This window comes from Lontra canadensis, unplaced genomic scaffold (assembly GCF_010015895.1).
Source record: "Lontra canadensis isolate GAN:19392208 unplaced genomic scaffold, GSC_riverotter_1.0 scaffold86, whole genome shotgun sequence".
NCBI classification, from domain to species: domain Eukaryota; kingdom Metazoa; phylum Chordata; class Mammalia; order Carnivora; family Mustelidae; genus Lontra; species Lontra canadensis.
Genome location: NW_022631080.1, coordinates 5761250 through 5770230, shown reverse-complemented (window position 1 = coordinate 5770230; position 8981 = coordinate 5761250). Strand labels below are relative to the sequence as shown.

The 8981-nt window shown below is 40.2% G+C and overlaps 1 pseudogene; it reads left to right on the top strand.

The window, feature by feature from the left end:
• The window catches only part of LOC116882658, a 9260-nt pseudogene extending 8046 nt beyond the window's left edge, over positions 1 to 1214 (top strand).
• Positions 1215 to 8981: the final 7767 nt, after the last annotated feature.

Below are 8981 nucleotides of genomic sequence, written 5' to 3'. Positions count from 1 at the left end.
AAGAAGAAGAAGAAGAAGAAGAAGAAGAAGAAGAAGAAGAAGAAGAAAACTTCAAATGCTGGTGAGATTGTAGAGAAATTAGAAGACTTATGCATTGCCAGTGAGAATGTAAAATGATGCGACAACTACAGAAAACACTTTGGCAGCTCCTCAATGTAAAATAAAATCTTTTACTTAAAAAACTTCTTCTGATCTTTGGAAAAACAGTTAAAAATAATAATAGCAATAGTGTATTTGACCCTGCATGCATATATACACAAATACTATTATGTAAGCTTGTATACAGGTGAAATGAAATGACTCCAACTATACAAAGAACTGGAGGGAGGCATTAAAAATATTTCATTTTCCTTCCCATCTTGCAAGGTGGCAGGTGAGGAAGTTGAGAAGTCAGATACCAAGGAGAGGAAACCTGAAACCGAGAAAGCTGATACAGGTGGCAAGGTTAAGAAGAGTGACCCCAAGGCTAAAACACCAAGGAACAGCAGCCCTACTTGCAGCCCAATCCCTGTCCCAGTCAGAGAAATTGGCAGATTTTCCCCATCAGCTATGTATTCTAGAAAGGTCCCGTAGAAGAGGAAGTATTCAGGAGCTAAATCCAGGATTAATCCCATTCTTGCTATTGTCACAAAACCAGTTGGTGGTGACAAGAATGGTGGAACCTGAGTGGTTAAACTTCACAAAATGCCAAGGTTTGATCCTACTCAAGTTGTGTCTGGAAAGCTGTTGATCCCCGGCAAAAAGACCGCCCCGTTAGCACGTGGGAAAACTGGAAATGGCATCACTCCTGGGGCCAGTGTGATCATCCTGACTGGGCGCCACAGAGGCAAGCGGGTTGTTTTCCAGAAGCCACTGAGCAGGGGCGCGCTGCTTGCGATCGGACCTCTGGCCACAACCGAGCTCCTCCGTGCGGAACACAACACAAATCTGTCATTGCCACCTCCACCAAAGTTGTACCGGGGCTATGAAGATCCACAAACTTCTCACTGACCCTTCTCACTTCAAGAAGATGCAGAAACCCGGACACCGGGAAAGTGAGATCTTCCCTCACAGGGAAAGAGAAAAAAAGAGATTACAGAGCAGGGCAAGGTTGATCCCAAATCTGAGGACTCGAGAATCTTGCCCAAAATCAAAGTTCTCCCTCAGCTCCAGGGCTGCTGTGCTCTGTGTTTTCTCTCCCAAATGAAGTTTACCCTCACAAATTGGATTTCTAAATCTCTTACAAAGAACCTAATTAAATAACTGATCTGTTATTTAAAAAAGAATTTTTTTTCTTTTTGAAGATTTATTTTAGAGAGAGAGAGCATGAGCAGGTTGCATGTGGGGAGGGGCAGAGAGAGAGAATCCCGGGCACAGGGAGAGAATCCCGAGCAGACTCCCCACTGATTGCGGACACCCCCCCCAACATGGGACTTGATGCAGGGCTCCATCTCACAACACAGGAGATCACGACTTAAGCCAAAACCAAAAGTGGACTTGTAACTAACTAGCCACCCAGACACTCCAAGAATATTTTGTTTTTGTAAGTTACTTATACTACATGTAAGCAGTGTTACTGAAATATACCTGTATTAATTGTAAATATATATTACAAACACTAGGGCAATGACTAAAGACAGTAAAAAAGTATAATCTGCATGTTAAGAAAGAAGATGGAATCACATAAAATGCTCAATTAAAACTGCAAAAGCGGAAAAAAATGGAAGACAAAAAGACAACAAATAGAAGCAGTGATAGGATAGATATTAACCCAACTATACACTGGTTAAGACAGAGACTGTGAGAGTGGATCAAAAAATAAGACCTACCTATATGTCGTCTATAAGAAAGCCACTTATTTTTAAGATTTTATTTTATATATTTATTAGAGAGAGAGAGAGAGAGAGCACAAGCAGAGGGAGCGGTGGGCAGAGGAAGAAGCAGGCTCTCCTCTGAGGAAGGACCCTGATGCAGGACTCGATCCCAGGACCCTGGGATCATGACCTGATCTGAAGGCAGATGCTTTAACTAACTGAGTCACTGAGGCGTCCCAAGAAAACCACTTTATAAATGGTAAGACACATATGGATTAAAAGTAAAGGGATGGGAAAAACAATTCAATTAAAAAGTGGACAGAGGACTTGGATAGACATTCTTCTAAAGAAGACATACAGATGGTCAGCAGGTATATTAAAAGATGCTTAGGGGCGCCTGGGTGGCTCAGAGGGTTAAAGCCTCTGCCTTCGGCTCAGGTCATGATCCCAGCGTCCTGGGATCGAGCCCCGCATCAGGCTCTCTGCTCTGCGAGGAGCCTGCTTCCTCCTCTCTCTGCCTGCCTCCCTGCCTGCTTGTGATCTCTGTCTGTCAAATAAATAAATAAAATCTTTAAAAAAAAATAAAAAAAAAGATGCTTAGCATCACCAAATAGTGAAATATGAATCAAAACCACAATGAGGGGGGCACCTGGGTGGCTCAGTCAGTTAAGCATCTGCCTTCAACTCAGGTCATGATCCCAGGGTCCTGGGATTGAGCCTTGAGTAGGGCTCTCTGCTTAGTGGGGAGCCTGCTTCTCCCTCTGCCTGCCCCTCTGCTGCTTGTGCCCACTGTCTCTCTCTCTCTTTCTGTCAAATAAATACATATTTTTAAAAATCACAATGAGATATCACCTCAAATCTGTTGGAATGGCTATCAGCAAAAAGAAAACAAATAACAAGTATTGCCAGGAATATGGAGAAAAGAGAAACTGAGCACTGTTGGTAGGAACGTAAATTGGTATGGCCAGTATGGAAAAGAGTGTGGAAGTTCCTCAAAAAATTAAAAATAGAACTACCGTATATTCTAGCAATTCCACTTCTGGGTGTTTATCTGAAGAAATGAAAACACAATTTGAAAAGATCAATGCACCCACATGTTCACTGCAACATTACTTACAACAGCCAAGATGTGGAAACAGCCTTAGCGTCCATGAGTGGATGAACGGAGAAAGAAAGCATGTGTGGTGTATATGTACATGTGTGTGCATGTGTGTGTAATGGAACATTTTTCAGCCATTAAAAGAGAATGAAAGCTTGCCATTTCCCAAGACATGGATGAGCTAGAGAGTATAATGCTAAGTGAAATAAATCAGAGAAAGACAAATATCATACGTTTTCACAATCTGCCCAAACTAACATTGTTGTTAGAAAAAATCTGGATGCTGTACAACATTTTTACTCTCAGGAAAGCATTCCACATAAATTGGAAGCAAGACAAATTTACTATAGCCTCACCATGTAAAAGAGGTAGATAGTTCTTGAGCACCAATGGTAAGAGTTTTATTTACCTAGGGTGATTTTCTCCTATTAACAATAGAACTTGTGTTGGGAATCCTCCATTTATGTGGTGTTCCCTATTATTAGAAAAGCTCCTGGTTCATCAGCTCTCCAATGAGGCTGGAAACTGGCATTGAGTCTTTACGGTTTGGAAGATTTCAGAACCCCAAATGCCAGGGGAATTAGTTTAGCCTGCAGTGTTATACACCACCATTTCAGTACAGGGAAGACATTTTCAAGATGGATACTTGATTGGTAACAGTATGATTCCTCAAGTTAATGTCTCAGGCAAGGAATTAATAACCCTACTGGCAACAACTTCCTTTTTTGTACACTAGGCAAACATCATAGTTTAAACAAATGCCATGTGAATGTTTTGGATCCCCTGTTTCTTTTGGGATGGCATAATCCTCTTTGACTTTAGAAACGATCATTTCATTTGCTTCCTCTGTCACTGATCATAGCCATCATGCCCTCTAGCTCAAAAAGGCATATAGCATCAGAGGCCATATGAAATGAAATCCACTGTGAAATAGAGTAATGCCAAGTAAGGAGATTTAAAAAAACAGTTGTAAAAAGTTTACCCTCCTCTGCTCCCCTCATTGCATGATCTGAGTATCTTTTACCAGCCTGCCTTAAGTGTTCAACCAATGTCCTCTGGTTAAAGTACTATTTGGTAGATGGCCCAGTGGGAATAAATACATGGTACAAAGAGAGGATAATATAGAGACTGGAAAACAGCAGGGGCCCAATAAATATTTGCTGAATGAACTTTTGAAATGGCAATACTCTTAGCATTAAGCAAGTTATAGTTTGGATTCAGTGTTGAGTTCAAGATCATTAAGAAAAACGCTGGTGCAGCTGGGTGGCTCAGTCAGTTAAGCCCCTGCCTTTGGCTCAGATCATGATCTCAGGATCCTGACACTGAACCCTGCTTCGGGCTCCCTGTTCAGCAGGGAGTCTGCTTTTCCCTCTGCTTCTGTCTCTCTTCCTCCCCCTGCTCGTTCTATCTCAAATAAATAAATAAATAAATAAATAAAACCTTCAAAGAAAAGAAAAATCCAATGAGGATGTGACCCAAGGGAGAGTGACATCAGTAAACTGGGGCAGGATGCAGAGCAGGGAGTATGTGAGCACTGAGGACTCTGGGCATCTAGAAGAATTAAGCTTCAAAAAATGGATGGAGCTTGACTGATGTTTTTAAAGACAACCAGTGCCAAGAGCTGTGTATGGCAACCTACAAGGTGTGTTTAGTGCTTTTGGTATAAGAGAATGAAGTCAAAATACACTCATATAAAAAAATTGCTCGAAATTATATGTTATATTGCTTTGTGTTGTTAACAAGCATTTTCTTTCCAGATCTAAAATGATTGACCAGCAAGTGCTTCACACATACTCTACCTTGTCCTGCGAACAACTTATCTACAATCCCTAGAAAGAAGGCAGTCAGTCAATCTTCAGCATATTGATTCTCTGATACTTCTAGAGAAGCCAGCATGATAGCCAACAAGGAGTTCAGTGTTCAGTATCTTTAACATGTATTAGAAAAAAAAGGGATAGAGAAAATATCTCAATTGAAAAATGGGTTTTAAAATGTTGGGCAATTCCTCACAGAATAAATGCAAATGCCTAATCAGCATATGAATATATGTTCAGTCTTAATTATGAAGGATAGAATACTATTACAATTGATTACATTTGTCGATAAAGACAGCAAATACTTCATTGCTCTCTTTTGGTGGGTGATGAACGAGACAGATGTTACAATGTCTTATTTGTTGATCATTGGTACAAATTCTCTGAAAGGCAATTCAGTGTGTTATCAAAAGACTTAAAAATACATGTGCCCTTTGATTAAGAAACTTAGAATCTGGCAATTTAGTCTCAGTAGATAATTATATATGTGCACAAACTTTAGCTACAAGGTTGTTCCTCATAATAACATTTATAAAATTAATCAAACTATTCAAAAAAGATGACTGGTTAAATAAGAATGAATAGGAATAGTTTTAAGATTTATTTATTTATTTGAGAGAGAAAGAGTGGGGGGTAGGGGTAGAAGGGAAGAGAGAATCTCAAGCAGGCTCCCCGTCGAGCGTGGAGCCCGATGTGAGGCTTGGTCTCCTGACACAGAGATCACGACCTGAGCCAAAATCAAGAGTCAGATGCTTGACTGATTGAGCCACCCAGGTGCTCCAAGGAACAGATTTTCTTAAAACAAAACCAAACTTAGGGGAAATTGTTAAATAGTATAAAATAAGATGCCAGATAGGGTGTGTGTGTATGAGTGTATGATAGAGTACAGGAAATGACCAGATACTAAAAATGGAGAATGTTCTAAATGGAGAGTCTAAAAATGGAGAATGTGCTTCCTTTTCTGTGAAGAAAAATAAAGAAGAATAAAAGCAGGCAAAATAGTCTGTAAGTGAAGGAAAACAAGGGTGAATCGTGAGAGAGGGCAATTAAGACTTTCCTTCTATTCTCTCTTGAGGCTTTAGGTGTTCATTCTTTGCATAGTTTGTCAACTATGCCGTGGAGCACTTTTGTGTAGTATCTCATTTAATCATAACAACAGCTATGAACTTAACAATCATTATCTAAACTTTAAAGATGAGGAAAAGAGATTGAAGTTCCTACAGATAATAAGAGACAGAGCTGAGATGCTAGCTTCAGAGCTTTGGAAGAGACTGAACAGAGTAGAGGACATGAAGAATTGTGTATGTAAGTGAGTTCTAGGGACTAGTGATTCTGAATTTAGTGTAGGTAGGCAAGATGGGCTCATGAGCTTCAGGTGGTGCTTTGGCTCTGAGACACAGAGACGCCCTGTGTCCTCAGCACCAACAATGCAGAGAGGCAGAAGTTTTGTAAGAGAATGGCAATTGGGTAAGCCAAGGTCATGGGGAGAGTTCCAGCTTTTGTATACCAGTGCTGCCCTTCTATTGATCACATATTATCTTGTGAAAATTTAAAAAATTCAATGTATCTCTGAGAGAGCTCACTAGGAACAATGGTAAAATTTGTTGGGTGTCAGGGCAGAGAACATAATGGAAAAGAAGACAATGTATGGAGGGACGACACAAATATTCCTAGGAATCCACTGCACACTGAACTGTTTGCATGCTTTCGTTCATTTAATCCTCAAATAAAAGCAAAAAATAGGAAAAGTTAAAAAAATCTTATAAAACTAGGATTAGTATCATTAAGAGTTGAAGAGATTTATTTTGTCTTATAAACATGAAGATATTTTCCCAATGCCAAAGCGCTAATAGATGGCAAAGTCAGAGTTGCTCTCTATAAAATGAACATCAGAATGAATGATAGAACCCAAATGTCTGTCAACTGAGGAATGGTTAACAGGTGTGGTGTATCCATATAATGGAATATTATTTGGCCGTTAAAAGGAATGAAGTACTGACAACAAGCTTCAACGTAAATGAACCTTTAAAACATGATGCTAAGGAAGCTGGTCACAAAATACCAAAGGGTATAGGATTCCATCTACGTGAAATGTCCAGAATAGACAAATCTATAGACACAGAAAACAGATTCACAGCTGCCAGGGGCTTCGGAAAGGGAGGACTGGGGAGTGGCTGCTAGTGTGTACAGAGTTTCTCACTGGGGTGGTGAAAATGTTCTGCAGAAATACACTGAATTTATTAAAAGTTGCTTACTTGCGTACTTTAAAATGATGAATTTTATGGCCTATGACTTATATCTCAATAATAAAAGGAAGAATGAATGATGATGAGATAGTTTGGGGTTGAGGGATTACGAATTTTCTCCGAATTTTCTGTTCTGTGGTTAATTAACTTTCAAAATAAAAAAAGAGAAAAGAAAAAAAGCAGACATAGGTCTACACAGAACAAGCAGCACCGGCGAGAGACACATCATAACAAGTTACCAGATTTGTTCCCCGCTAAAATTAAGGAGAAGGGATCATCACTCCACAAGAAATGAGTTTACAAGCACCTGCTCTCCGTTACCATGGCAACCAAAAGGTCCTCACCTCCCCAAGATGCAGCACTAAGTATAATCTACTAAATCCATGCTGGAAAATGCCTTCAATCTTCCCCTGTAAAAGAATCAAGGTCAACAGCCTGTTCTCGCTGGAAGACACATGGCTCACCCCTCTAAGTTGAGGGTGAGGAGAAGCATAAAGCAAGACATGCTTTTGATTGAGTGAGCTGGACGATGATGGGGCTGTGGACCCCTGAACATTATCTTGGCCCAGCACTGACCAGCTGTGTGACCTTGAACAAGTTACCTGACTTCTCTGAACCTTGGTTTCCTTTCCTGTTACCAGAGAACTCAGGGCTGCATTAGCATACAAAGTGCTTAGCTCTGTGCCAGGCCCTAATGACTGCTTAATAAACATGACTGTTCCCATTATGGACTTTTATCATTTCTTCCATTCCCTTGATAAATATGCATTGATTGTCAGCTCTGCTGGGTACAGTTTTAAACACTGGGAATAGAGCAGAAAACAAAACAGATAAAAATTTATGGCACTTACATGCTGATGGGGATGTGCACAGGTAGGATTTTAAATTAATATATGTAGTGTATTAAGTAGTGTTAAGTGTTTAAGAGAAAAATAAATCAGAGAGGAGGTGTTAAGTGTCAATATGGAGAGTCCAGGTGGCCAGATAAGGCTCTGTTCACTGAGGTGGGACTTTGGGTCGAGACACAAAAGAAATAATGACAGAGCCATGAGGGTATCTGGCAGAACATTTCAGGTAAAGCAAACAGTGAAAGCAAAGGTCCTGAGTTGGGAGTTTGCTCGGCTTGCTTGAGGAATAGTAAAGAAGCTGTCCTATTGAGATCAGACTGAAGGGGACAAGGAAGAAGTGGAGAACTCTGTTCAGGGACAGGAATTCAGACCAGAGAGGAGCTTGGACCAGCCTGGTGAAGATGGATATGCTGAGCAGTGCTCAGATGCTGGGTATCTTCTGAAGGGAACACTGATAGAATAACTCAACGGTGAGATATTTAAAGGCCTAGGCTCTATGCTAGTTTGAATCCACTACTATGGAAATAGTGACCTACTCGTGATAGGCACTTAAGAAATACTGAACATTCTCAAAAGTGGGAAAAGCCTGCTAATTAAGCCATGTTGTTACTCCTTGATTTTCCTTATCACCGCTATCTGGATTTAATCAAACTACACTTCAGCTACTTCTCTGGGCAAGTCATTCTACCCTTAATCAGTTCTGACCTCAAGGGTTAACTATTTCTCTGTAGCATTAAAAAACAAAAACATGAAGGGCACCCGGCTGGCTCAGTCCGTGGAACATGCGACTCTTGATCTCCAGATTGTGATTTCAAGCCCCACAGTGGGTGTAGAGTTTACTTAAAAACAAAAACGAAAATATGAGCATATGTGCATCCATTTCACCTTTCCAACTAAGAATTTTCTTGTGTTTCCATTCTGCCATTGAACATAATCTATTTCATACCGATTATTGTGATAGGTACAAGGAAGTAAGAAACCTTTTAGGATTTCACCTAAAGCACTGAGATGAAGGAAGGCAGTGCTGAAGACAGTGGCCCTTGGAAATGCCCCAAATCATTTATAAGCAGCATTTAAGCCACGATAAACTAACCAGATACAAAATCACCTAAATATATGATTATTTAGCTTTAATTTTACTCTTCTTTCTTCCCTAAGGGGATAATTGTATATTCTAAGAC